The 23,618-nt window shown below is 46.2% G+C and overlaps 1 long non-coding RNA gene across 1 annotated transcript in view; it reads right to left on the bottom strand.

The window, feature by feature from the left end:
* The window catches only part of LOC148513569 (uncharacterized), a 31,846-nt gene extending 9,169 nt beyond the window's left edge, over positions 1-22,677 (bottom strand). The window contains exons 1-2 of the long non-coding RNA XR_015880164.1: positions 22,613-22,677; positions 19,275-19,371 (exon numbers count right to left, since the gene is read on the bottom strand). This is a non-coding gene — a long non-coding RNA (uncharacterized LOC148513569). The remainder of the gene's footprint in view (positions 1-19,274; positions 19,372-22,612) is intronic.
* Between the last annotated feature and the right edge of the window lie 941 nt (positions 22,678-23,618).

Consider the following 23,618-nt stretch of genomic DNA (forward strand, 5'->3'; position numbering starts at 1 on the left):
TTACCTGCCTCTCCTCTGCTGTCGGCTCCTCCTAGCCTATCCACTCTCCGGCTGCCGCTGATGATGTGTCATCGATGTCATCAAAGTGCTGCCGGCAGCCGGCCAATCAAAATGCAGCATTTTTTAAATTTTTTATTTTTTTATTAAATTATTTGTTTTATTTCTTTTATTGCCCTGGTGGTCCAGCGGGAGTGGGCCAGCTATGGCTGAGACCAGTCGGTGGTCTCCAGCGCAGGCGGGTGTTCCCAGCATCTGGCTGGGGTCCTATGTCGCTGCCTCGATCTACAGCGACACTGCCACCGGCGCAGGGGGTGGTGAGCGGCAGCGCTGAGTGTCCTATAGGACGTTCTGCACTGCCAACTCAATGTAAAAGCTGCTTGGTGCAGCCCGGGAGTAGTAAATTCCCGGGTAGCACCATTCAGACATAAGCAGGGTACCCTGGTCGATTGAAGGATCGGGTACCCGGGAACGTATTCCCGGGTAGGTACCTTTCAGACATACGCGGCTACCCGGGAATTTGGCTGAGGCAGGCCAAATTCCCGAGATTCTCGATATGTCTGAAAGGGGTATTAGTGTGATACAAGATATGTGGCTGAAAATATCATCAATGTCTGGTATTGAGAATACCATTACCTCTACAAGACTAAAGTAACATACATTCTGGTTCAGCGGTGCTCCCCAAGAGTCAAAAAATATCATAGACAAGAAGAGAGAGGATGAAGACTCTTGTTTGGGGGTATTCTGATTCTAGTGTTATTATTATTATTTTAAAACTTAGATTTTAATACATCCTAACATAAAAAAGATTTCCATTAAATGTAAGAAACAATTATAGAAGAAAAACGTAAGACACACAATTAAGGATAACATTTATCAAATAGAGATCATTTCCTAGTGTTGACTAGGACCTGTCAATACTTATATAAAGACTAGTATAGTCTTTGTTTTTTTATATATGTAGCACTTTATACACTTTTTATTATAACCTCCTACTTATGTAGGACTTAACACATAGGCTTTCTTTATTATTCTTTAACCTTCACTTTAAATCTCACACTAGTGTGATGCCATGGGGTGGTTCTGCTGGGTTGGCCTGGGGGGTCCCGTGCCCTGCATTTGTTCCATAGGAGTGTTAGGGACCTGCCTGATGGAGGTCACCTGGATGTGGTGGGCAGGCCCATAATTATGTCCATTATTATGCAAAGAACCTCTTGGATGCAGTTTAGCAGTACTATTATTAGGTTCAGCATAGTTAGGGTGTGCACTTGCATCTGTCTCTTCTTCTGCTTGCAGCACTACAAGTCCCAGCAAGTAGCACCTCACATTGTGCTTAGGGTGTGCAATCTAGGGCCCCTCCCCATAGTTATTGCTATTAGCAGTGTGTGCTCTCCTTATATGTGGTTTATGTGGATGATTCTGAGTCACATGCAAAAGTGAATGCAGCTTGTGTGTATTGATGGTCGTCCGTCTATGAATTTATGCAGATGTCATACAAACCCCTTCCCTTGTGTACATCTCTGCATCTGAGTGTCCAAGGACAGAGGTTCCCCATTTTCTGTACCTGTGCACACTTTAATACCAATTGGTGCATCCTTATATGCCACCATCGATGGTTAATGCATATGGTTAATGTTCCGGTGGTTAAGTAAGTACATACTTGGGTGGACTTTAAAGAAGAGGACATGATTCAGCAAGGATCACAGTTGCTAATACGCATGCAATCAACCAATTGTTGCGTTCTGTGCATGCGTATGCATCGCAGTACATGTGTGCGAACACGCCACTGTGATTGGGATTGCGATCGCAGAGACCGCAGACCCATCACAGAGTGATTGACAGGAAGTGCCATTTGTTGGTGGTGACGGGGGTGGTTGGGCGAACACAGGTGTGCCAGTGCATTTGAATGGCATTGCAGGTACGTGTATAAATTAGCCACTGCGATACCATACGCAGCTTGAGTCCTCATATCGTGCGTTGAAGTTAGCAGTTCCTGAGTGAGGTCTGACATGCCTTACCTGTGCATATGGGTCCGATGTTACTCGATGTTACCGATTAATCTGCTATGTTGCCAAAGTATACGGATGTGTGTAAGGGGAAGTGGGCGTCCTTATGTTAGACTGCGATCACAATGCGAATGCAATTTTTTGCATATCACTGCTAATATTAGCAACTGCGCTGCGTGCGTATTAGCAGAATAGCTATCCTTGCTGAATCAGGCCCATAATCCAGGTAGAGGTGTACCCCAGTTACATTTGGAGGCACTGCTGGGAACCTCTACTATTGCCTAAGAAAACAATAGTCATGGAAGATATCTCGGGTGTTTGTGTGTGGGGGGGACATATGCTTGGTGAAAGAGGAAAGGGGAAATTCTTTCCTGATGTATGGGGCTCTGTGGAAATTTTAATGAATAATGGGAAAATGATATTCTGTTAAAGCATGTTTATTGTGAGGTATAGTTCAACCCTGTATCTCTGACAGATGGAGGGCAGAGTATGGGACTATTTGTGCTGTTCTAATTTTTCCACTATTCAAGACATGGAGCCATCTTTCAATCCCCCAGCTATTGCAGTTGGGAAAATCCAGGCAGAATCTGAAGTATAGTTTGGCCTGATAAGGAGAAAACTGTTGAATTGATATCTAAAGAAGGGTACCATCAATTGTCTAGGGGATCCTCTTCCATTGCTGCCTCAGTTTAAAGTAATAGATCACAAACTGAAAATTCAGAAGAGAAGATTGGGACCCAATTTGAAACTGTAGTGAACCGTGTGGTGACCCAACTCGAACATTGGCACTATGAGGGAAGCTACCGAAGTTACAAATCTTTTCAGGGATCATTCCCATTCTGATAAGTGAATACAATTATGATTCATGGAAGGAAGCCACTTTACAGCAATGAGAAAAGTGATAATACCCTGATCACATCAAGCGGCAACCTATTACGGAAAGTCTATGAGGGCTGGCTGTGAGAATTATAAAGGCTACCAGATGCCGTGATCCAAATGCAACTGTGGGCCTGATTCAGACCCACTCGCGAGCGGCTGTCCGCTCGCAAGTGGGTCGATGTTATGGACTGAGCATGCGCACGACGGAGGGAGCTCCGTCGTGCGCATGCGCCAGACGCGACGAGCGAAGGAAAGTCCTTCGCTCGTTGTGTCCGATCAAAGGGGGCGTGCTGTCAATGTTGATTGACAGCACGCCCCCTTTGGTGGGCGTGCCGGGGGCGTGCCTCCCTGACGGGGGCGTTCCCACGGGAACGCCTCCCGTCAGAAGCCGGCCCACTGACATCACTAGTGATGTCAGTGGGAGTGATTTTGGCTCTGATAGAGCCAAAATCACTCCGGAGCTTGCGGTTGAAAACCTCAACCGCAGGCTCCGGCTCGCAAATTCGATGGTCGCGATGGTCTCGACCATCGCGACCATCACAATGCACACTCGTATAGCCTGTGGGTGGTGACCCACAGCTATACGAGCGTCCAGAAGGACGCTCCATGAAAATGGAGGCCAGCCCTCATTCAGAGCGTGCGCTCTGCTCAGAGCGTACGGCTCTGAATGAGGGCCTGTGTATGATTATTTTGAAGCACTTGATTATGCATATGGCACAATAGAAGACATAAGTGAGTTAATGGTTAGACTTAATTATACTTCCCAAGATCCAGGAGAGAAGCTTACTACTTGCATATATATACTAAACTGTCTTCTTTATAAAAGTGTAGAAAGAGAACTAGAGAGAAGTGAGATCGATCAAAGTAGATTGAAGCAAATCATTTGAGGAGCACTGACTAATGACCCAAGTGGCTCAATTATGACATTATTCAGTAGGGAGAACCTCTGTACCATCCTTTAATGATCTCACTTGGGATGTGAAGTTAGAAGAGACCCTCATTGAAACAAGGGCTGTGACAAGTGAAAAGTGAGTAAGATTACCTATGGATTATAATTTGCTAACACTTTTAGAGGAACAGAATAAGAAGAAAGATGAACTGAGTGCTTTACAAAAATATAATAGACTTAGACCTTGTTGCCAAAATATTCCTCCCTCTAAAACAGCTTTTCATCATCGGGGATCAAAACAGTCTTCAAGAGGATGTTTCAGATGTAGGAGGACTGGACATCAGGGTTATGAATGTTTTCAGAATTTAGTGCAGCTAAATTCTAGTCCATCCAACCCTGCTAGATTTCCTTCATCTCTGGAAAACCCAGCTGGCGGACTGTGACCACCACACAGGCCATCAACGAACAAAGCATTGTACCATGAGGAGTGTCTAGTGGAGGAATTCTATTACTGATGGCATACCTTTCCCTTTTATTTATTTATTGAGATGTTTTTAAGGATACAAATATTTTAAGAACAGTCACCCACTGTACAATTCTATTACTTTTATGTGCTAAGTTATTGAATGAATGTATTGCACACACAGGTTATTACATCACTTCTGGTCAGGAGGTATATATACCAGCAGAATGTATTCCCAGCTCATACCTTGATGAAGATCCACGAAGGATTGAATGGCATTGGTAACTGAGAGCTGTGGGCCAGTCCAAGATAATCTATAGAGACTTGTGACATGGACAGTTGGTGAAGGTATGCATCACTTCTAAATACAGGCTTGGAAGTCCAGACTTTTGATACCTGCTATAGAGGTTTATTTTGCATACCTTGATACATTTCTTCATTATCAATTGGACTTTATTGATGGACATTTTTTAGGCCATTTTGGTTTCCTGTTTTTTGCCTTTGATTTTATTTTGGAATAAAATACATTTTCTATATACCATTTGTGTGAGATAGCCTATGGACATCATCGGGTGAATTAAGAAACCTTTATATATTGAGCCCAACTACCATTTACGTGACTTGGGGTACACATGTTTAAAGTAGGGGTGTGCACCGGCCACTTTTCGTGTTTTGTGTTTTGGTTTTGGATCTGGATCTTTCTTCGTGTTTTGGATCTGGATTGGTTTTGCCAAAACCACCCTTCCGTGTTTTGGGTTCTGGGTTTTGTGTTTTGGATCTGTATTTTTTTTTAAAGAAGCATAAAAACAGCTTTTCTGCTCCTATGCTATTATTAACCTCAATAACCTTAATTTCCACTAATTTCCAGTCTATTCTGAACACCTCACACCTCACAAGTGTTTTTATGTCCAAAAGGTTGCACCGAGATAGTTGGATGACTATGCTAAGCGACACAAGTGGGCGGCATAAACACGTGGCCAATCTAGGAGTGACACTGCAGTGGCAGACAGGATGGCAGTTTGAAAACCTAGGTCCCAAACAGTACATAATGCAAAGAAAAAAAAGAGGTGCAAGATGGAATTGTCCTTGGGCCCTCCCACCCGCCCTTATGTTGTATAAACAGGACATGCACACTTTAACAAACCAGTCATTTCAGCGCCAGGGTCTGCCACACGACTGTGGCTGAAATGAATGGTTTGTTTGGGCCCCACAAAACAAGCTGGCAATTAATCTGTCCCTGCACAAACTGGCTCTACGGAGGCAAGATGTAGTCCTCATCCTCCTCAGCCACTGATTCCTCACCCTCTTCAGTGTTGTGTACATCCTCATCCTCACAGAGTATTAATTCGTCCCCGCTGGAATCCACTACCACAGGTCCCTCTGTACGTTCTGGAGGCTGGTCTCCCTGGAAGAGTTGATAATTCATTTTTATGAACATCATCTTCTCCACATTTTGTGGAAGCAACCTCCTACGCCTTTCGCTGACAAGATTCCCGGCTGCTCTAAACACTCTTTCAGAGTACACACTGGAGGGGGGGCAACTCAGGTAAAATAGAGCCAGTTTGTACAGGGGCCTCCAAATTGCCTCTTTTTCCTGCCAGTACAGATACGGACTGTCTGACATGCCTACTTGGATGCTGTCACCGATGTAATCAACCACCACTCTGTCAATGGTGACAGTATCATATGCAGTGACAGTAGACTTGTCAGAAATTGTTGGCACGTCCTTCAGTCCAAACCGGCCCTTGACTTATGACACAGGCGCACACTTGGCGCTGCTGCTGGGTTGATGCACATGCGGCTACTGCGCATACATTTCACACACAAACACAGAAAAAAAAGAATTGTTTATTTTTTGTGGAGTGCACTTTGGGGGTTACAGCACCCTATAATGGACAAGCCATCTGGCCCCTTACTTATGACACAGGTGCACGTTTGGCGCTGCTCCTTTGTTGATGCATGTGCAGCCACAGTGCCACAATTCACAAACACAGAAAATAATTTCTCCACCATTCTGTCAGTGGTGACAGTATCATATGCAGTGACAGTAGACATGTCAGAAATTTACATTGTTGGCACGTCCTTCAGTCCGGACCCAGGTGTCCAAACCGACCCTTGACTTATGACACAGGTGCACGCTTGGCGCTGCTGCTGTGTTGATGCACGTGCGGCTACTGCGCATACATTTCGCACACAAACACAGAAAAAATATAATTGTTTATTTTTTGTGGAGTGCACTTTGGGGGTTACACCACCCTTTAACAGACTTATGGGACACAGGCGCACACTTGGCGCTGCTCCTTTGTTGATGCACGTGCAGCCACAGTGCACACAATTCACAAACACAGAAAATTATTTTTTATTTTGTTTGGAGTGTACTTTGGGGGTTACAGCACCCTTTATTGGTCAAGGCAGCCGGCCCTTTACTTACGACACAGGCGCACGCTTGGCGCTACTTTGTGGATGCACATGCGGCTACTGCGCACACAGGGCCTGATTCAGACCCGCCCGCGAGCGCTCAGTGCTCGCAAGCGGGTCGACGTTGCCCAAGTGCGCATGCGCACGACGGAGGCGGCTCCGTCGTGCACATGCGCGAGACCCGAATATCGACGGCCAAGCAGTCGTTATGGGTCTCGCACCAAAGGGGGCGTGCTGTCGATGGTGATTGACAGCACGCCCCTTTGGTGGGCGTGCCTGGGGTGTGGCTGCCCACACGGAGGCATTCCTATGGGAACACCTACCATCTGGGGCCGGCTCCACTTACATCACTAGTGATGTCAGTGGGAGTGCTTTTGGCTCTGATAGAGCCAAAAGCACTCCAGGGCTTGCTGCAGCGAGACCCTACCGCACGGGTCTCGTCGCAAGCCTGATGGTCGTGATGGTCTTGACCATCGTGACCATCATTTTGGCCGCTCGCCATAGCTCTGGGTTGTCACCCACAGCTATGCGAGCGGCCAGGAGGCCGCTCCAAACAGTAAGAGGGATGGCCCTGATTCAGAGCGAGCGCTTTGTCAGAGCGTCCAGCTCTGCATCAGGGCCGCAATTCACAAACAGAAATTATTTTTTTTCTGGTGTGCACTTTGGGAGAGCACCCCTGATGCACAGATCACCCCCTGGACAACACTACAGCACCCCTCTAGGACTACAGCCTTTATGGGAAACTGCACAACACAGTCCAGCCAGCCCCTATAGACTTTGGAGTGGACACAGCCCCTATGGACAACTGACTGCACAACACAGCCCAGCCAGCCCCTATGACAGCAGCACAACACAGCCCAGGCAGCCCCTATGGACAACAGCAGCACAACACAGCCCAGTCAGCCCCTAAGGACTGAGTGGTCACAGCCCCTATGAACAACAGCAGCACAACACAGCCCAGCCAGCCCTAGCTCCCACCCTCCCTCTTCACTGTCCACAGCCAGAGTGAGAAATGGCGCTGATGAGGGGACGTTTTATAGAATCCAAAACCCGCGAGATCCGGAAGGAGGGATGATGATGTTTTGCCTCGATTTCAGTTCTGAATCAGGCGGGAAAAGTCGAGCCTGACTCGGATACGACTCGGATCGGGGGGCTCAGGGGGGGTTCGGATTTCAGAAATCCGAAAACTCTCATCCCTAGTTTAAAGTGACCATATGCGCAGTATTTGGTGACATTCACGTTAGTTAAAGATACCTTCACATGTTTTTCCCACACCTTAGAATAGTGAGTTCTTGGTACGCTGAATCTCATTTTATATTGGTGGTGAGGATCTATCCTTCTGCAAAATACTGATTCCTATGAAAGTTGTTCCACGTGTTTCTTATTCCAAGCACAAAGGGGAATCTACTGTATTATTCTGTATCATTTGCAATACTTCACATTAGTCCCTTATTCTCCATTTTTTACATGTATGAACATTCATTGAAAACTTATGGTATAAGCATTATTATTATCATTGTATTATATATATAAAAAACTTGGGTTTATTGTTTGGAATATCATCTGTATCGCCTTTGATCCCCTTTCCTTCTTTTAAGGTTTAAATGAAAAAACCCACACTGCTTGAGGGAGTAAGACAGCAGCAGTGGCCAAAGTACTCTAGAGAAAGTGAAAAACTCTTATGGTGCCCACACAGTAGGCGATCTTGTGACGATGCGATATTGTGTCCGGCAGTCATGGGCACGATTTGGTGTAAAAACTATCCAAATTGACACACGATCTATCGTGCATCCAATACTATTCCAGTGCATCATGTCTGAGATTTTCAGATCTTGCCTGCAGCAGGCAAGATCTGAAGATGCGATGTACGACCAGCGGGGACGCGCATCAGCATCGTAATCGTGAGTGGAGACTCACGACTAGGACATATTTTACACGATCTGTCATCCCGATGCGTCGGAATCGGGCTGATCGTGTAAAATATCGCCTAGTGTGTGGGCACCTTTACCTGTGGGGAGATTCCAGCCAGGAAGGGAAGCATACAAACGCAGCTACTGTAGCAGCTCAGGGTTGGCTGTGAGGTTTTCTTTCAGTGAGCGGCGGTGTAGCCAGAATTCTGGGGGAGGAGAGCTGGAGTGACTCATATCATAAGAGCTGGGCTGAGGGAAGAGAAGTGTCGACTGTAGATGTGGGTATTGCCTGAAACTAATAGCTGACGGCTCATCAGGGCAGACTCCAGAGTTGCAGCTGTCCTAGGTCCTGAAAAAGAACAGGCACCAGAAAGGTTGGTGAGAGCACCACCCCAGCCATGGTACACATTAGTGAAAATTCCACAGTAGTGCATCTCCTATCGTACATGAGGAGATTTACCACTTGTGAAGCTCACGACAGATTGATCTCATATAAAAGGAAAGTAACTAGGCAAGGAGTGCACCCCAGCCTACTAAACTGATTACTTTTTAACCCCTTGGTGAACATAGAGTAATTACTCAACTTATACTGAATATCAACCACAACATACCTAGAAGCTGATTGAATAATAGAATGACTAATTCAGCTACCTCCCGGCACTAAGGAATATCTGAGTTTAAAGCCGGATTACAATCTTTTGGTATATCTGAAACAGTAGATGTGTATCACGCAGTATGACAGAGAGGCAAAATTGAATTACTAACACTTACGCAGCCTCTGACGTGACATCAAAGATTGAGCAAGCCACTTCCCCTAAGTGTAAGGATTCCTCTTTTGGACACAAACTGTTGTTTATCATAGACTTAATATAATGGCTTACTGTCAGCTGGTTTATATTCAGTACAGCCAATTCCTGTGTTAACCCATAGGCGTGTGTGATTTACTATATACACACATATATATATATATATATATATATATATTTTGTGACACAGTTAGGTTAGGGGGTCCCTCTCCTGGGTAGAGGACTCCTTCCTTACACACACACACACACACACACACACAGCAGCAGGGAAGCAGCACACCAGTCTGGATGCAAGTACAAGCTGGTCGGCGCCAGTCTTTATTGTACAATGACAGAAATATAAGGAAAACATAAATATAAATCCTAGCTCTGTCGGGGCACTAACTTCACAGGTAGTTCCCTCACTAGCAGAACCTGGCAGGGCCTAATGCCCTCGCCAGCAACAAAGCACAGCACTCACAAATAGGTTTTTCAAGTGTCTCTGAGCAAACTCCCTGCCTGCTCTCCCAGGTGAGACACTCAGCCCTAAACACACTAGGCTTATATTGGCCACTCTCAGGTGGAAAACTAACAAGCCTGTTACCAGGCTGCGAGAACCAAAACCTGGAGTGGCCGTGGGTGGAGCCCTCCCTCTCCTCTCACCCACAACCCCCAGGTCCCAAACCGGCTTTTCAAAAAGCCGAAACTCAAGCCTGCTACACTGCAGACTTTCTCCTGGGGGTTTAAAACACAAAAGACAGGAATCTGGGACAAATGTACGTGCCACAGACCACTTTACCAGTGATCCTATCACATATCCCCCCCTTTGTTTCGACCTGTGGGGCGGAACAACTGAAGCCCCCAAACAATGAACGCGTGACAATGCGTCAGCATTGGCCAGCTGGCTTCCTGGCCTGTGTTCCACTGAAAATTTAAAAGTTTGTAACGCCAAGAACCATCTTGTAATTCTCGCATTACTGTCCTTATTATCAGACATCCACTTCAGAGGGGCATGGTCAGTGATCAATTTGAACTTTCTTCCAACCAAGTAGTACCTGAGAGCCTCTAACGCCCACTTTATGGCCAACGCCTCCTTCTCCACTGTGGCATAGTTTCTCTCATGTACATTCAACTTTCTGCTAAGATAGAAAATAGGGTGTTCCTCACCCTCCTTGTTCTGAGACAGGACCGCTCCTATACCTACTTCTGATGAATCGGTTTGTACTATGAATTCCCTTTCAAAATTAGGAGTCATCAGGACTGGTTGGGAACACAATGCTACTTTCAACTCCTGAAAAGCTTTCTCTGCCTCAGGACTCCATTCTACCATGACTTTTTGTTTGCCTTTGGTCAGGTCAGTCAATGGGACTGCCATGGTGGCAAAGTTGGGTATAAACCTCCTGTAGTACCCCGTAATTCCCAAGAAGGCTCTCACCTGCTTCTTATTCAGAGGCCGTGGCCAGTTTTGTATGGCATCAACTTTATTGAGCTGAGGCTTTATCAGGCCTCTGCCAATGGTGTATCCCAGATATTTTACTTCCTCCATGCCTAGACAACACTTTTTTGGGTTGGCTGTCAAACCTGCTTATAGATGGAGTCCAACACTGCTTGTACCCTGGGTAAGTGAGACTGCTAATCAGGACTATGAATGACCACGTCATCCAGAAAAGCAGCCACATAACGTCTATGGGGCCTTAGAATCCTGCCCATCATTCTTTGGAAGGTAGCAGGTGCCCCATGTAGCCCGAAGGGCAACATCTTGTACTGAAACAAGCCCTCTGGCGCTGAAAAAGCTGTCTTTTGTTTGGCGCTCTCGGTTAACGGTACTTGCCAATACCCTTTGGTTAAAGAGTCAAGAGTGGTTAAATACCTTGCCGTCCCTAGTCTCTCAATCAGTTCATCCACTCTTGGCATTGGGTAGGCATCGAATTTTGAAACACTGTTCAACTTTCGGAAGTCATTGCAGAAACGCACACTCCCGTTGGGCTTTGGAATCAACACAATGGGACTTGACCATTCACTATGTGATTCTTCAATAACCCCTAACTCTAGCATATTTTTAATTTCTTTCGACACCGATTCTCTTTGTGCTTCTGGTAACCTATAGGGCTTTAGATTAACTTTAACCCCTGGGTCAGTGATGATGTCATGTTTAATGACTGAGGTTTTCCCAGGTACATCAGAGAACAGCACCCTATTTCTAATCAGAAACTCCTTGACCTCTTGTTGTTGAATTGCCGACAGGGTTTTTGCCACTGTCACTTCGGGAACTAAGGGGCTTACTGGAGGGTCTCGGACGGCCGACAGTACCGTTCTATCTTTCCAGGGCTTTAACAGATTTATATGGTATATCTGTTCCGGCTTTCTTTTCCCCGGCTTGTAAACTTTGTAATTGACCTGCCCCAATCTTTCTAAGATTTCAAAGGGCCCTTGCCATTTAGCCAAAAGTTTATTTTCCACAGTGGGAACCAATACTAACACTCTGTCCCCAGGAGCAAAGCTGCGTAACCGAGCATTGTGGTTGTATACCCTCTGCTGTGCCTGTTGAGCCTGTTCCAGGTGCTCTCTCACTATCGGCACTACCGCAGCAATTCTCTCCTGCATTTGAGAAACATACTCAATCACTGTTTTGTAAGGACTAGACTGCCCCTCCCATGTCTCTTTGGCAATGTCTAGTAACCCCCTTGGGTGTCTCCCATACAACAAGTCGAAGGGTGAAAACCCGGTGGAGGACTGGGGAACTTCTCTTATGGCCAACAATAAATACGGCAATAAGTAGTCCCAATCCCTACCATCCTTGTCGACCACTTTCCTAAGCATGTGTTTTAATGTCTTGTTAAACCTCTCGACCAGCCCATCGGTTTGGGGGTGATAAACCGAAGTTCTTAACTGTTCGATTTTGAACAGGCGGCATAACTCTTTCATGACTTTGGACATAAACGGTGTACCCTGGTCAGTTAGTATCTCCTTAGGTATATCCAGCCTGCTAAAGACATGAACTAGCTCTCTGGCAATGGTCTTGGTTGACATATTGTGCAACGGGATCGCTTCTGGGTACCTGGTAGCGTAATCCATTATGACCAGTATATACTGGTGTCCCCTGGCAGACTTCATTAAGGGTCCAACCAAATCCATCGCTATTCTTTCAAACATCGCTATTCTTTCTCTATAATAGGCAATGGAACTAGTGGACCCTTAAAATGTGGCCTGGGAGCATGATACTGACATTCAGGGCAGGATGCGCAAAAAAGTCAGACACCTCTTTATGAAGCTTGGGCCAGAAAAACCTCTGCATTATTCGCTCAGTGGTTTTCTCTACCCCGTTATATGACCATGGGCCAGATCCAACACTGTTCTTCTGTAGGCTTTGGGAACTATTAGTTGTTCCACAACATCTTCCCCCTTCTTAGTCACCTGATATAACAAATCCTGCCACATTGCCATGTGGGGATAGGACAAAGGACTATCAGGGTCTACGGGTTTACCATCAACTACTTTTGCATTCTCCCTGGCTTTTACCAAAGTAGGGTCATTCAACTGCTCCACGGCAAAGACCTCTCTTCTGACCTCTAAATCAGGCAGACGATCACCTGGCCCAACAACACTTCCCACCTCAATGGGAGGCACATCAGATGGCGGGCCACCGTCACGCTCCGCATTCTCTAGTTCGCCAATCATAGTAGAAAAAGGGAATAACTCTGACTCAGAAGAAACTCCCTCCTCCACTACATCGACAACCTTCTCAAATGGATCGGGGTTGTTCACCTCTGGAACAAAACGGCTTTCCCACAACTTCCAGAAGTGAGCAAAGTCTCTCCCCAATATTGCATCGTACATCAGACCATGTACTAAACCTACAGAAACTATAGCAGAACCACATGGTGTCTCGATGTTCACCTCGGCAGTAACATAATATCGAGTAGGTCACACCAACAGTTTTCCCCTCACGCCACAAGGGGTTCACCAGCTCAGCTTTTATAAGTGTCACCAAGCTACCAGGGTCTAACAGTGCCTCTATTCGGTTGCCATCTACAGTGAGTACACACATGTGCTTATCAGTCTCAACCTGCCGGTCAGCCATACAGGCTGTCTGTGCAAAGAAAGACCCCCTGCGGTAGACATGAGCAGTATCACATTGCATAGGTTCAGTTGTAAGTGAACAATTAGCGGCAATATGGCCGAATCCACCACATCGGAAACACTGAGTCATATTAATGTCTAGTCGTTTACGGGGCAAGAACCTTCCCGGCCTGGCAGGCCTGTCTCCAGGTTCTACACCCTCAGTCTTAGGTACATTCCACCGCCCAGCACCCTTCTCCCCTGGAACAGTCTTACCAGTGTCTGTGGGAGTTCGCTTGTGCGCCATCGGGGCTCGGTGGGACATACTCATCAGCTCCTCAGCCGCCACGTACCTCTCCACCAGCTCGACCAACTGGTCCGCGGACTTAGGGTCTGCATGGCTCACCCACTTGCGCAGAGTCACAGGCAATGATCGCAGGTACCGGTCCATCATGACCCTTTCCACGATCTGTGGTCCCGTCAGCGTCTCGGGCTGTAGCCATTTTGAGGACAGATGGACGAGGTCATGCATCTGTGAACATGGAGGCTTGTCCTTATGGAACTCCCAGTGGTTCACCCGTTGGGCACGAACAAAGGTGGTGACTCCCAAGCGAGTTAGGATCTCCTGTTTTAGTTTTTTATAGTCCTTGGCATCAGCCAGGCATAAGTCGAAATATGCTTCTTGTGGCTCCCCAGACAAAAAAGGTGCCACCAGACTTGCCCACTGCTCCTTGGGCCAACTCTCCCTCTCAGCCGTTCTTTCAAATGCGGCGAGATAGGCCTCCACATCATCGCCCGAAGTCATCTTTTGGATGAAGTGACTGGCTCGTACGGAGTGAGTGGTGGTGGGAGGACCAGTATTAACATCTCTGGGCCGGGCGATCAGGTGCTGTACCACCTCTCTTATGGCCTGGCTGTTTTCCGCTAAGGCCTGGCGGGTTTCCTCAATGGCGACCTGTTGAAGTCTGTTAGTCTCCTGCTGCGCTCTGGTAAATTCCTGCTGAGCTCTGGTAGACTCCTGCTGAAGTTTGTTTGTCTCCTGCTGAGCTGCTGTAGCTTGAAGCAAGGCCTTAATAATGTCCTCCATTTTGTCCTGGGGTGTAGGTTGGAAGCTGAACCTTGCCTCTCTGAGCATTGGCTGACGCCTCCTCTATGGGACTCCAAGGACACAGTGTTATTTCCACACTCACAAATTGGGTGTCTGTCCCTTTAATTTTTAAATGGAAAGTTTTCCTCTCGCTGAAACTTCAGTGTGTGTGGGTGCCCGCATTCTCCACCATATTGTGACACAGTTAGGTTAGGGGGTCCCTCTCCTGGGTAGAGGACTCCTTCCTTACACACACACACACACAGCAGCAGGGAAGCAGCACACCAGTCTGGATGCAAGTACAAGCTGGTCGGCGCCAGTCTTTATTGTACAATGACAGAAATATAAAGAAAACATAAATATAAATCCTAGCCCTGTCGGGGCACTAACTTCAATGGTAGTTCCCTCACTACCAGAACCTGGCAGGGCCTAATGCCCTCGCCAGCAACAAAGCACAGCACAGTACTCACAAATAGGTTTTTCAAGTGTCTCTGAGCAAACTCCCTGCCTGCTCTCCCAGGTGAGACACTCAGCCCTAAACACACTAGGCTTATATTGGCCACTCTCAGGTGGAAAACTAACAAGCCTGTTACCAGGCTGCGAGAACCAAAACCTGGAGTGGCCGTGGGTGGAGCCCTCCCTCTCCTCTCACCCACAACCCCCAGGTCCCAAACCGGCTTTTCAAAAAGCCGAAACTCAAGCCTGCTACACTGCAGACTTTCTCCTGGGGGTTTAAAACACAAAAGACAGGAATCTGGGACAAATGTACCTGCCACAGACCACTTTACCAGTGATCCTATCACAATATATATATATGTTTGTTTAATCTATTATTCTTGAAATTATATCCAAAGTGTTCCAGTAACAATAAAAACTTTATTACTCCAATTTTGTTTGTTTGGTTAACTAATGTATAACTATATTCAGTCCTATAAGTTAAAATTAGTTCATGAGGGTATGTAATTATCAATCAGGGGTCCATCCGAAGCCAGTACCTGTGGTTAAGTAAGTACATGCTTGGATGGAGGCACCATCATTTGAAGATTTTAATAACTGGTTAAGACCTCAAAGAAGAGGACATAATTCAAGTAGTGGTGTTCTCTGGTTTCACATACATTAAAATTAACTGCAAAAAAGTGTCTGTTTAGGCTTATTATAGCAGTTTTTCTTTACATTGCATTCAGGACCCCATTGTAGAGATCCTGTGCTTGCTTTTGGCTGATATCTCTCGATGTTTCTCTTATAAAAGCCTATTTATAGAGAATAAAGACAAGGGTTCAAATGAATCGTAATTAAAAAAGTGATGATTTTTTGTTTTGTTTTTAATTTAAACATATGTTAAGACCTCTAGAAATTCTGTTTGCCTTTACCAACCAGAGGCTAAAACGCTGGGCAGTATATCAGCTTATTGGTCTGTTATGACTATACTGACTATTATTGGGCATCTATACGGATTGTACTCCATTTTGTGTTGACATCTGTTTGCTACTGAGCTTTTTCATTTTGAATTATAGTCAGAGTTCTGCGGGTTAATGTAAACAAAAAGAGGCCCCTTTGCATGCAGGTTTCATAAGACTTGAACAGACACTATTTATAAACACAATGGGCGTCAGGTCATATTCCTTGGATAAATAAATAAAATATAAAAGTATTTATTACAGTATCTTATAATCACATCTACACATCTGCTCCCAAATTGTGTGCTGGGAAATAAGTGTAAATAGCAGCCGACATCCAAAGTTTGTGCATCCATGCGACAGCACCGCCCTCACTCATACGCTGGTGAAATTAGCCTATAAGTACATATTTGCACTGGCACAATCTTTGGTGCAAAGACATCCATCTTAAGTCAGTCATATCTCTGCGCATGCTTACCTCTGAATAGTCGCAATCCCATCCACTCAACATGCCCACGGCATACTTGTCCTCAGGGCCGGATTAAGGTTTGAGCGGGCCCTGAGGCAACAACTTTGTGGGGGCCCCTATCAATATAATTGTATATATTTATATATACACACATACACCACACACATATTTATATACTTACACACACACATACACTACCGTTCAAAAGTTTGGGGTCACCCAGACAATTTTCGTGTTTTACATGAAAACTGACTTTTATTTATCAAATGAGTTGCAAACTGAATAGAACATATAGTCAATACATTGGCAAGGTTAGAATAATGATTTTTATTTGAAATAATAATTTTGTCCCTCAAACTTTGCTTTCTTCAAAGAATGCTCCTTTGGCAGCAATTACAGCATTGCAGACCTTTGGCATTCTAGCTGTTAATTTGTTGAGGTAATCTGAAGAAATTTCAACCCATGTTTCCTGAAGCACCTCCCACAAGTTGGATTGGCTTGATGGGCACTTCTTGCGTACCATACGGTCAAGCTGCTCCCACAACAGCTCAATGGTGTTGAGATCTGGTGACTGCGCTGGCCACTCCATAACAGACAGAATACCAGCTGCCTGCTTCTTCCCTAAATAGTTCTTGTATAATTTGGAAGTGTGCTTTGGTCATTGTCCTGTTGGAGGAGGAAATTGGCTCTAATCAAGCGCTGTCCAGAGAGTATGGCATGACGTTGCAAAATAGAGTGATAGCCTTATTCAAAATTCCTTTTACCTTGTACAAATCTCCCACTTTACCGGACCAAAGCAGCCCCAGATCATCAAATTACCTCCACCATGCTTGACAGATGGCGTCAGGCACTCTTTTCACTTGTTCTGCATCTCACAAATGTTCTTCTGTGTGATCCAAACACCTCAAACTTCGATTCGTCTGTCCATAACACTTTCTTCCAATCTTCCACTGTCCAATGTCTGTGTACTTTTGCCCATATTAATCTTTTCCTTTAATTGGCCAGTCTCAGATATGGCTTTTTCTTTGCCAATCTGCCTATAAGGCCAGCATCCCGGAGTCGTCTCTTCACTGTAGACGTTGACACTGGCGTTTTGCGGGTACCATTTAATGAAGCTGCCAGTTGAGGACTTGTGAGGCATCTATTTCTCAAACTAGAGACTCTAATGTACTTGTCTTCTTGCACAGTTGTGTATCGGGGCCTCCCACTTCTCTTTCTACTCTACTCTGGTTAGAGCCTGTTTGTGCTGTTCTCTGGAGGGAGTAGTATACACCGTTGTAGGAAATGTTCGGTTTCTTGGCAATTTCTCGCATGGAATAGCCTTCATTTCTAAGAACAAGAATAGACTGTCGAGTTTCACATGAAAGTTCTCTTTTTCTGGCCATTTGGAGAGTATAATCGAACCCACAAATGTGATGCTCCATATATTCAACTAGCTCAAATTAAGGCCAGTTTTATAGCTTCTCTAACGAGTAAACCCGTTTTCAGCTGTGGTAACATAATTGCACAAGGGTTTTCTAATCATCCTCTAGTCTTCTAACTCGCTTAGCATACACAATGTACCATTAGAACACTGGAGTGATGGTTGCTGGAAATGCACCTCTATACAACTATGTAGATATTCCTTTAAAAAACAGACTTTTGCAGCTAGTATAGTCATTTACCACATTAACAATGTATAGAGTGTATCTATGATTAAATTAATGTTATCTTCATTGAAAAAACAGTGCTTTTCTTTCAAAAATAAGGACATTTCTAAGTGAACCCAAACTTTTGAACGGTAGTGCACATACATACATACATACATACATACATACATTCACACAGAAAAACACATATATACACCACACATGCATGTGTCACACATACTGTACATTACACACAAACATACATACACACACAAGTCACACACACATACACACTTACCTTGCACCATCTGCACTGCATGTTGTGGATGGGGAGGGGACCTGGCAGGAAGGTACCATGTTATTAAGCTCCGCCCCCTCGTGGCTTTGGCTGCGATTCACAGGTCAATCGGAAAGGGGTGGAGCCAAATGACAATTGTAAGGGCTATCCATCATACTGGCTCCGCCTCCGGCAGTTTGACCCGCAAATTACAGTATTTTGCTGCAAGATGGGCAGAGTTTAATAACGGTGCCTGCTCTTGTGCAGCTGCTGCTGCTGTGTGGCGGCCCTTTAGGTGTTGGGGCCACGGGACAACCGCCCCTGTCGTCCCCCCTATAATCTGGCCCTGCTTGTCCTACATGCCAACATACAGTCGCCTCCCAGCTGAACATTGCAAATGCAGGCACAGACATATGCGCAATTAATACAAATCGTGAGATCTGTCCGCATAGTGGATTTGTGTGCCCCATTCGTTGAATTTTTTTCTTCCATTGTATGATTTTATTTTCTTCACGTGACTTGGTAGTATTTTTATGGGGTGCCAGTCGGGATGCCAACGGTCTAAATGCCGACTGTCTGCATCCCCACTGTCCAATCCCAGCAGGGATCCTGACATCTGTCATTTCACCTACGCCGGGTGCCCGACGCCCGGCATACCGATCGCAGGTAAGCCCGTCGCCAGGCGCGGACAGCCGCACGGGTGTCGGTTAGGTTAGGGGCTTCCGGGGGGGACTTAGGGGGTTAGGCACCCCCCTGGGAGGGTTGGGGGAAGGGGGTGTTAGGGCTAGGTACCCCCGGGGGGAGGTTAGTGTTAAGCAAGCCCCCTGGGAGACTTAGGTTTAGGGTGCGGGGAAGGGGGGGTTAGGTTTAGGTACTTAGAGGGGGGGTTAGGGTTAGGCACTTAGAGGGGGGGTTAGGGTTAGGTACTTGGGGGGAGGTTAGGGTTAGGCACCCCTAATGGAGAGTTAGGGGGGAGGGGGGTTAGGTTAGTAAATAGTTAAAATACTTACGTGTCGGGATCATCCACGCTGGTCTTCCGCTGTCGGGATTAGAACATGCGTCCGGCGGTATTCCATACCGATCCCTTTTTATGTTCCTTATTGTAAACTGAAAGAAGAATTTTTTAAAATCACATCTATATTCACCGATTAAATTCTTATGTAATCTTGGTAACTTCCCTACCTAATTATTATGAGCAGTAGCGGATAGCTTTACAGGATCACTTCCTATCTGTTTGGTGAACAGAACAGTGATATATTCTGTTGCAGAAATCTTTGCTCATCAAATTCAGACAGAAATCACTCTGACAACGCAGTGACCGTGTAGTTATTGATAGCCTCCGCTGTGGGCTTAAAGACGCAGAGCATTCAATTAGAATCCTAGTGAGGCTGACACAATACTTCACTTCAGTATTTCCCTGCTGAGCTCTCCTTTAATGGTATTTTTGTAACACTTCCCCCTGTACTGCTACGCCACAGCTTACTCTCAGATCTCAAAAAAAGAAAGAATATAATTTTTAAAAATAGTATTACATTTTACGATTAAAAGCATGTCATTCACATTATAAGATGTAGTTACTAAAAGTGGAAGTGAGCCACAACTCTACAGATGCAGACAGAGGAGAGGCCGGGGGTGGGGACCTGGTTTGAAAGGTCACTCCAAAGCAAGTCACTTGTTTTACGTCAGGCTCTATAGCCTATTGTAAAACAGTCTGCTCTCTGTTGCAGACAAGCTATATTTTCAATCTTCCAAATGGGAGCTTTGGAGAGGTTTTGGTTGGGGAGGAGGCAGAGAGATCTGATGCTAGCAAAATGAGAATTGGAGTCACTGTATCCATAGTTACGGTTGCCTGGAACCTCCCCTTCCCCAGCACACACCACACAAATGAAATAATTAGTACCACCTGTTGATCTTTTAAAATGTGTGAGCCTGTAATGAATACACTTGTGCACTAACTAGAAGATCTGGAAAACATGCACTGTAAGGGGTGCACGGATATAGACCATCTATAGGGTCAATTATTAAAACTGTATAATAATACACTATGCAGTACATAAGGAGACCAAAGTGTACATATATTTACAGAACATTGAAGGTTCTTTTGCTGCTCCCTCAGACTCCCCAACTTGCTCAAATGACCTGGAATGGAGCTCACATCTAAAATAAAAATATTCAGCTCAGGCAGGATGGCCCTACATATAATGGCATACCGTGATCGCTGGCCCTGATCATGTCAGAATTATTACATACACTAAACTGTACTTCGTATGACATATATTATGACTGGTTAAGTGCTACAGTAAGTTAAGTGCTACATTGTGGCTGGTCCACTTCATGGACCAGCCACAATTGTTCTAAAATTAAGCATTTTGAAACCCCCCTCTGGAAATCCTGCGTTTGCCACTGGTATCAGCCCCTGTTACTGATCCTGTTAGAAGCGATAATATCAGCACTGTCTGTGGGTAACCTGGACTGTGCCTGTGGCATGTATCTAAGGGTGCCTGTTGCTGGGGGGCTGCACACCTGGCTCCATTGCATGAAAGTTCTGCTAGGTCACTGGGCTGATGAGGCCAGGTGATGCTTTTTTTTGTCATTAAAACTTTAAAAAAAAAAATCCAACTGGCTGGGTGAAGGCAGGGCCGCTAAGAGCCAACCTGGGTGAAGTGGGCATGGCCTAACCATGGGAGGCATGGCCACAATTCCTTAAAAAAAAACCTAGTTGCAGCGCTGCGATGGGAGGAGGTCACTCTAAGCCCCTCAGCCCAGCACAAATCTGGGGGGGGGGGCACAGTCAATGTGACCGCTCCCCCCCACAGGCGATGGAGACTGCTGCTGCTGCTCAGCAGCAGTGAGCAGTCTCCCACTGCAGCCCAGACAACAGCAGTGTGTACTGGGCTGCTGGCAGGTAGGAGGGGGGAGCGGCGTTGGACCCGGGCCCCTGCCAGGCCCGTCCAGCAAGCCCGGACCTGGGTAATTAGTACCCACTCCCCCCTATCTCCATGTGTGGGGTTGGGGTAATGGGTATCAAATTGTGGTGCGGGAGGTGGTGGCTGCTTTTGGAGGTCCATAGGCATAGGGAGTGGTCCCAGCATAAAAGAACCAAGGGGGCACTGATGTGATGGGGCGACCAATAAGGTTTTGCCTAGGGGGCGGCCTGACCCTTAAATCTACCCCTGGGCGTAGTAAGAGCTTAGGATGCAGCTTTGCCTCCATTTGCCTTCTGTGATGGTATGCTGCTATGAAAGTGGGGCAATACAGAATACAATAGCAATAATGCCAGACATATTGCAGCACACAACATCAAAGCACTATAACTGTCTCCCTCTGAGACCTGCTACACTTGTTACTATGTTGTCTGATTGTTGGACAAGGTTGCAGCAGTGCAACAATCACATGTAGCTGCCTATAGTGTCCTGTGCTATTCACAAGCACCTGTACTATTGCATGGCTGGCAGGAAACATTTTGCTTTGGAGGCAGTCACAATTACAGTACGTGGCCCATTTAACATTAGTCAACCCTTAAGACTGAGGGCCTGATTCAGCATTGCATGAAAGAGCAATGCTGAACGCAGATTCCCGATCACCGGGAATCTGCTTGTTCGCAGGACCCGTTCTGTGCATGTGCAGAACGGGTCCTACGTGATCATACACGAGCAGCTCCTTCTATGCCTCTGCCTTATTGGCAGAGGCATTTACGGGGAGTTGCGGGGACGAGCGGCGTTTCCGGAAACGCAGGTGTGTCATCTCTGTTTTTCGGGAGTCCATGGACGCAATTTCCTGACCTCGCAAGCCAGCCAGTCTGCATAAGCTGAGGTTTACTCAGCTGGCTGGCGTCGTTCACTGGTTATTCCAGCCTGCAACATTGGTCGCATTGCAGGGAACGCAAATGCAGCAGGGGGGTGTCAGACACCTCCTGCTACATTTGGAATGACAGAATTGCAAAGCTGGTTATGCGCGGCTTTGCAATTCCGTCCTCTGCTGAATCAGTCCCCAAGTTCATACCTACAGTGTATGCATTATTCTTCCATGTGTGTTTGGACCCATTAAAACCAGGTTGTAACATCTGACAAAACAAAAGATGTCATAATGAAAATATGCATTAAGGGAATTAGATACAACAAGTATAAAGTCATAATACAAGTTAGGCAAACAAGAACTTAGTACAAAGTATATGCAATAAAATGCGCTAAATATACAGCACAACAATTACTTGCTGAAAGGATACTGGGAAGCTCAGAAGGACGTCTGATAATTAAATATCTAGGGCAGATCTAGGGCAGATTAAAAGATTCAGACAGCAGAATAACTGAGGAGTCAGAGAAGCTAGGAGAAAGACCAGAACACCTACATGTAATCAAACTAGGTCCAGGACCACGTCGGAACCAATAGGAACCTCCATATGCCAAATCCCAGAAGGATCTGGTAGAGAATGTCAGGCCCAGCCAGGCTATGCTGAGCCTCTGATTACAGGAACAGGTGCAGGAAGTATTGAAAGAGATTAACTCCTGACTTGCTGGAATGCCTCCATGGTAACTGCTGCAAGAAGAATAATAGAATCCAGACACAGAGGAAGATGATTTGAAATAGTTTACAATTATTTTTATTACACTTATCTGCATGTGTTTCTAATGTAGTGTGTATAATTTTGTTTTATACAAGTATGTTCATCACTAGCGCCAGATAAAGGTTTGTGGAGGCCCCAAGGCAACTAACTTGTGGAGGCTCCTACAAATAAAATTGACAGTGTATCTGGAGTGGTGTGGAACATGGGGGGTCATTCAGACCCACTCGCAAGCGGCAGTACGCCCCGGAAGTGGGTTGATGTTCCCCACTGCGCATGCGCACGACGGAGGGAGCTCCGTCATGCGCATGCGCGAGACCCGGCGAGCGACGGGGAATCCTTCGCTCGGAGTCTCGCACCAAAGGGGGCATGCTGTCGATGGTGACTGACAGCACGCCCCCTTTGGTGGGCGTGCCTGCCAGACGGATGCGTTCCCATGGGAACGCCTACCGTCTGAAGCCGGCCCCACTGACATCACTAGTGATGTCAGTGGGAGTGATTTTGGCTCTGATAGAGCCAAAATCACTCCAGGGCTTGTGGCTGAGAAACCTGACCGCAGGGTTTCACTCGCAAGTCCGATGGTCGTGATGGTCAAGACCATCACGACCATCTTTTTAGACGCTCGTATAGCTGTGGGTGGTGACCCACAGCTATACGAGCGTCCAGGAGGACGCTCCATTTTAATGGATGAGGGCCCTGATTCAGAGCGAGCGCTCTGGTCAGAGCGTCCGGCTCTGAATCAGGGCCATGGTTCCCATGATACTCCCCATCCTTAGCTCCCATGTGTGTGTGT

The sequence above is a fragment of the Taudactylus pleione genome, unplaced genomic scaffold, assembly GCF_031769625.1.
Source record: "Taudactylus pleione unplaced genomic scaffold, aTauple2 ptg000276l, whole genome shotgun sequence".
Lineage (NCBI taxonomy): Eukaryota > Metazoa > Chordata > Amphibia > Anura > Myobatrachidae > Taudactylus > Taudactylus pleione.